This window comes from Sinocyclocheilus grahami, unplaced genomic scaffold (genome assembly GCF_001515645.1).
Source record: "Sinocyclocheilus grahami isolate Dianchi unplaced genomic scaffold, SAMN03320097.WGS_v1.1 scaffold79.1, whole genome shotgun sequence".
Taxonomy (NCBI): Eukaryota; Metazoa; Chordata; class Actinopteri; order Cypriniformes; family Cyprinidae; genus Sinocyclocheilus; species Sinocyclocheilus grahami.
Genome location: NW_015505258.1, coordinates 964,643 through 970,908, shown reverse-complemented (window position 1 = coordinate 970,908; position 6,266 = coordinate 964,643). Strand labels below are relative to the sequence as shown.

Below are 6,266 nucleotides of genomic sequence, written 5' to 3'. Positions count from 1 at the left end.
TTTTATTTTTATTTTTTTTTATGGATTTTGTTTAACATTTTTGTTAAGGAGTAGTACATTAACTTGAATTTTAAAGACAAGAAAAGGAAAATGTATTTCTGTTTCATTCACACATCTATTATATAGGCTTTGAAAAGTGTTTGCTTTAATTTCCGATATCCAAAAACATTTTCAACACACCTAAATGTCATAGAGAATGAAAAGAGCTGCAAATTGGAGCATACTACAGTGCTAATCAGGAAGGTCCTCAGGAAATTCCATTTATTTCCAGTAGGAGGCAATAGAGCTTCGTACAGTGCAATGCATGTACCGTAGCTACTCCACTGCTTCATGCAACATCAGTGTAAGACCTGTGAATTTTCTACTTTTTTGCTTGCTGTAAAGCTCATTTAGTTCAAGGCCAGTTTTTAGACTAGGTTGTGCAGGTGTTTCTAGTCTATTAAGAAAAAAAGAGGTAATGAAAATTAGCAATTCATTTGCCATTTACAGTCTATGGTTTACACAGATTACTTACTATAATAAATATATTTTTTAAAATAACTAAGTATTTAAAAAAAGAATGCAAAAAATATCTCTGGTTTTCGTAGCAATGAGATCAAATACTGCCATCTGCTGTCTCTAATTCTTTTATATGAGCATCATTAGTTTCATTATATTTTTGTGGAAGAAAGAATATGCAAATACTTAAAGTGTGATAAATATAATTTGTTTGCTCCTAGAACAAATGACCTGCACCATAGCTGCTGCTGTTTGCACAGATCTTTGTTCCAGGCTCATCAGGTTAGTAGCTTTATTAATGCACACAACTGGGAGAGATTAGGGTCTGATTTACTTACCATGACAAATTAAAATAGTCCACTCATTGTTTGTTGAGATTTAGCTGTTTTAAATGTGTCCTTTCTTTTTTATTTGCAGATGAAACACAGATAACCACATGCTATTCAGCATCAATGGAACAGGCAGCAGCTGCCTTTGCATCGCAGTTAAGCCACATTCTTATCTGTTTTCACTTCGTAAAGTCATAGGGTCAGTGCAGTGGTTTGCCGGTCAGTGCTGCTGTGTTATGGCAAGGCGTGACCCAAGAAAGGCAGTAAATGTACCGCCATTGTTCTTGATGTAGTTTTTATGTACGGACAATGTGAGCAGTTTGTCTAACTGAAGTGGTGATTAAAGCTGACAAATAGGACCAGAGCTAAGAGCCATTGGCTGAATCCACGCTAGGGTCTCTTAAAGCTTAATTGGCATTATTTTGGCTTTGAAGGGTCACAGGCTTAAACCTTTTATTGTGGTCACCGTAATGCCAATCTTCCTCCCCCACTTCTGCACCTCCCTGCACAGTTTTGTTCTTACCCAGTCAGACAACCACCTTCACCTCAGCGCGAGTGCTCTTTTTACCTCCTTTTTTTCCCCCCCATAACCTTTGACCTTATGGACTGATCTGCAATCATCTGGAGCAGTCCTCCCCTATTTAATTCTCTCCTTTGTAGTCACTCTGACACCCGGCAAACTAATTGGGCAATTTGTTTATGGAAAACATTGGAGGTTTTGTGTAAACATCTTTTGAAATTGTTTCAATAATATTACCTAATTAATGAAAATTTGTAAGGAACTTGTATTCAACCGAATAAACCATTTAGAATGCCCTTTTAGATTCTACCTAAGGTTGCTGTATATTTTAAGACTCACTTTTACACAGTGTGTGAAAAATAGCAAATATGATATTATAAAGACAATGTGATGTTTAAATATTAAATAATTGGCATTTATGTTGTCATTGTACTAAGGTTAAAATAAATAATTAAAATATTATCTTTACTGTTTCAATTCAGTATTCAGATTTATTTGTATAGCACATTATACAATAAATCCAAAGCAGCTTTAAAGAAGATTTTGAAATTCAAATCCCAGTGAGCAAGATAAAGGGTTTTTAGGGGCAAACTCCCTAAAAAGATCAAATACAAGCATAAACTTTACTTGAAAACATGAACATTGCAAGTCTTACACTTTAATTTTATTCCCCCCACAGATCTGTTTTTGCCACCTGGGGGTCCCTGGACCCCATTCTGAAAACCCCATGTTCTAGATAATGATGCGCCAGCGTTTTAGAAAATGAATAGGAACTATTTGAGGTAAGACATTAACTTGGTATTTATTTGGTGCCTACAGGGACATGGTATGATGGACCGGTATGAAGAGGGAAGAGGAATGAAGAGAACAAGGTAGGGTTCTCATTGTAGGGTGGAAATCAGGGAAAGACAGGAAAAAAGTGTGTGGGGGAAGAGAAAGTGAGAGTGTGTGAAAGAGGAGAGAGCTAGACGGAGGCTGAGAGAATGTCTCAAAGGACTAATGTCCTCATTGTACAACCTGGTTTGAATGCAGACAGATTCTCTGAGAAATTAGGGCAGGAGAGAGAACCACCAGAGCATTACAGAAACACCATGCACAGATAAACTCCCTTTTCTGAAATGGATAGCATAAAATGTAATACCTAATGTGGAAAATCTCATAATTCATTTCTAAATTTTTATTAGAGAAAAATTTAGATTTTAAAAGATAAATAATCAACCTGTAGTTTTGTTTTGATTAATAAAAAAACAACTTGATTTATTTAGTAATTTTCTCTGAATAGAAGCTTGTTCCAGCTAAATCATGTTTTCTAGAATGAGTCTGTTTGCTCTTCAGGCTTATCAGCTCAGCGTGTGTTTGTGAGAGTGGGCTGGAGAATATGAGCAGTGTGATTCCATGGGTTGTGCATGTTTTTGTCTGTGATAGATAGAGTGGTCTGTGATAAGTATGCATTTATGTGTGACCACAGCAGTGGTTTGTTTTGCTACACTCGGCAAGCAAAAAAGTCTCATCCGGTTGATCAGTGAAATGGCAAATACAGCAGCATGTACACTGAGACAAGGCGCTTATCAGAGTTATCCAGACAGCCGCACGCAGACAGAAGAGTGAAAACAGACATGCACACATTGAAAAACACCACGGAAGGTGTGTCTTCACCTTCATACTGTAAATCGGTGTTATACTATTTTTATATTTTAAATATGTTAATTATCCATAATTGATTTTGACCATTTGAATTGCTCAGTTTACTTACTTTTCTCTTAGAGTTCTGTGAATTTCGTGTTGTAGTTGTTTTGTTTGTGGTGGTTTGTGTTTGTATCATAACTTAACATTGTTAGCATATCTTAACATAGTATAATAGTAAACATAATAAATTTCAGTCCTTTTCAGATGCATGGTTATGTAAGGGATACTGTACAATTCTTTTTGTTAATGACATATAATTTATTACATGGCTACTTAACAAATAAATAAATATAGGGACCTGAAATATTGACTGGAGTTGAAATTACTTTATCAAGTAAAAAAAAAGAGAGCGAGAATTCAGACTGAAAGGCAGACGTGAAATTATAGTAGCACAATTTATCAAATTGTGCTACTATAATGAGTCAAATATAGTGGCAGTTTAATGACTATTATAGAAAAATTGCAGGATAAAGTATTCTATACACTGCCATTCAAAAGTTTGTGGTCAGTAAGGTTTAAAAAGAACACTATTTAGAAAAGACACATTAAATTGATCAAAACTTAGAGTAAATCCATGCATAATGCTACAAAAGATTTATATTTCAAATAAATTCTGTAAATAAATCCTGAACTCTCTATTCATCAAATAATATTTTTAAGTAATGTATCACAGTTAAAAAATTAACCAGCTCAACTGTTTTCAACATTGATAATAAGAAATGTTTCCTGAGCAGCAATTCAGCATATTATAATAATTTCCGAAAGACCATGTGACACTGAAGACTGAAGTAATGATGCTGAAAATTCGGCTTTGCATCACAGGAAAAAACACATCAAAGGAATATTACATATTAAAATATATTCAAAAAGAAAATAGTTATTTTAGACCGTAATAATATTTCACAGTATTACTGTTTTTATTGTATTTTTAAACAAATAAATGCAGCCTTGGTGAGCATGAGCGACTTTTTTTCAAACACATAAAAAATCTTACTGACCCTGAAACGTTTGAATGGTAGTGTATAAAGAAATAATTTGTGTTGTTAGACTTGTTTGAGTTTCAGTAGAGGTCAAGGTGTTCACTAAGGGGGGTGTGCCACCTCTGTTTTGTGAGAACTTGAGAAAAGCAGTAACACAAGTAGGTATTTCACATCTTACTTAACCAGTTGAACACTTTTGCTCAGGTGTCTTTTTACCTCACACATTCCTATTCTTTGCAGAAAAAACACTTTGTTGGGCAAGCCAGTCATTTTGTGATGCCCCGTGGCATATGAAGGGTCAGGGGGTTAGTTAGGTGCCGTTCTCCCAGCAGTGGTTTCAGTGGAAACCGGGAGCCTCCCATTTGTGGTACAGACCTCTTGCCATTTAGCCACCTGCCTCCAATAAAGAAAAGCAAGCGGCTGGCAAACTTCAGCGCTTGCCTCGGGCAGCTGGACGTGTTATTGATCGGGTGGGGGGAGGCTCTTTCCCTCCTCTCTTTCTGATGGAGGCCGGACTTTGGTCTGAGCTGCATTCCTGGGTTCTGTTCAGCTCGGAGGCAGAAGGGAGGGAGGATGTGGAGGGGAGGAGGGACCCAGGGGCTGGAAATCACTTGTCATGTGCGTATAAAAGTGTGCCTTTCATTTCGGCACGCTCAGCTCCCACTAAATCCAGCCCCCAAATTTGAACTGGAGGGAGGGGAAGTTACGGAGCTGACTCTTGTGTTGTTGTATTCTGTCTGTTTGGCTCCCACCCTGTGTGGCTCCTTCTGCACCTCTGACTCTACGGTTGATAAGGAGAACACGGATTACTCTGGACGACATTGACAGAAATCCATGTGAGATGAGTGCATGCTCTTTTTCTGAATTGTGGTGTTTTTTGCCCCTGTACAGTTTATCTGTTAAGCCAGGAAAAACTTCATCAGAAATATAAGCAGCAGTTGAGATAAAAATCTGAAAAAGAATGAGGTCAAAGAAACTTTGAAGTGTCGTTGAGCTTAAATGGAAAGAATTGGCTTGTTTGCTTCAGGTCGGCAATCAGTGAAGTATAAGAAAAGGTCAGGAGTGATGTTTGCCTTCTGTTTACGTGCTGGCAAAATGGGGTTAGGAGGCTTGGACTTGTATAATGATGTGGGAAGACACGTGGATACATTCTGAGAACTCCTGCATTGACTCAGGGCTCAGAGTTTAGCGAAATCCTCGAGAAGCATCTTATCACCGCTTCATGTGTGGCTGCTCTGATTCAGAGCGAATATCTGTCTGAGATGTGACGGGAGGGCGGAAGAGATTTGTCTCTACTGTGGCCACGTGGGTATGATAAAAGAGGGCAGATTTCATAAAGTGCTATGCTGTTCACGTGGTTGTTTTTCTGAATTCTTTCAGCATCTCTTTCTGTGGTCGTGTGAAGTTGTATGCTGTTGTGCCCAACAAGCTGTTGACAGAGATTTTGTGGATTCTTACCACTAACATATTCTTGTGTGTTTTAAGAATCTGTGCTCTCATTGTCTTTACACAATATTTTGTGAAGGTGCAAATGGTTAAAATGTTTTGTAGAATGTGGAACACTAATGTACTTGTCACCTGCTGCATCTAAAGTAATGAAACAAGGCAGCAGTACTATTATAAGCAGTAACATATCCAACTCTAATGGGTACTTTTCTGTCATGCTTTATGAGCTCATTAATGTAACCTTGTAGTGCAAAGATATTTTAATTTGACTTTATTTAACTGCATGTTTCAATAGTCTAATCTTAGTTAATGTATCCTCCAACCTGGATGTGTTATTTTGAAGTGTCAGACTAAGATGATGTCATTTTCAAGCCCCCCCCCCAGCTAAGAAAATATATGGAGAGTTTGGTTCCAAAACGCTATAAATCCATTTTGATTAATTTGAGTAAAAATGTGTTTTCTTTACCAAGAAAGTGGCAAGATGAAAACCACTATTTTCTGTTTCAAACTTTCACATATTTAGGTTATAATAACATAAAAAATTCAAATCCAGATTTTGATTTTCAAATATTTATTATAAAATGTGATTTTTTTCCCCAAAATGCAATAAATCCATTGAATCAATATAAAAGTTATTTTTCATATTGAAACTGTTGAAAATACACAACATAGTAAGTTGATCCACATATGACAGCCTCTGAACTTGGTCAATACTAATCTTATATACAGGCACTGGACTAAAAATACATTCAATCAGTCATCGCTCCCAAAATGAATTCAACGGGTCATCTTGTTAATGCTATAAAT

The 6,266-nt window shown here is 36.7% G+C and overlaps 1 long non-coding RNA gene across 3 annotated transcripts in view; it reads left to right on the top strand.

Moving 5' to 3' along the window:
• LOC107586243 (uncharacterized) overlaps window positions 1-6,266 on the top strand; it is a 10,408-nt gene that overhangs the window by 2,069 nt on the left and 2,073 nt on the right. For 2 of the 3 annotated variants that reach the window (XR_001609333.1, XR_001609335.1), the window contains exons 2-4: window positions 720-780; window positions 916-982; window positions 2,167-2,219. This is a non-coding gene — a long non-coding RNA (uncharacterized lncRNA). Of the gene's footprint in view, window positions 1-160; window positions 244-719; window positions 781-915; window positions 983-2,166; window positions 2,220-6,266 lie in introns of those variants that run through there. The other variant, XR_001609334.1, reaches the window with a different exon arrangement.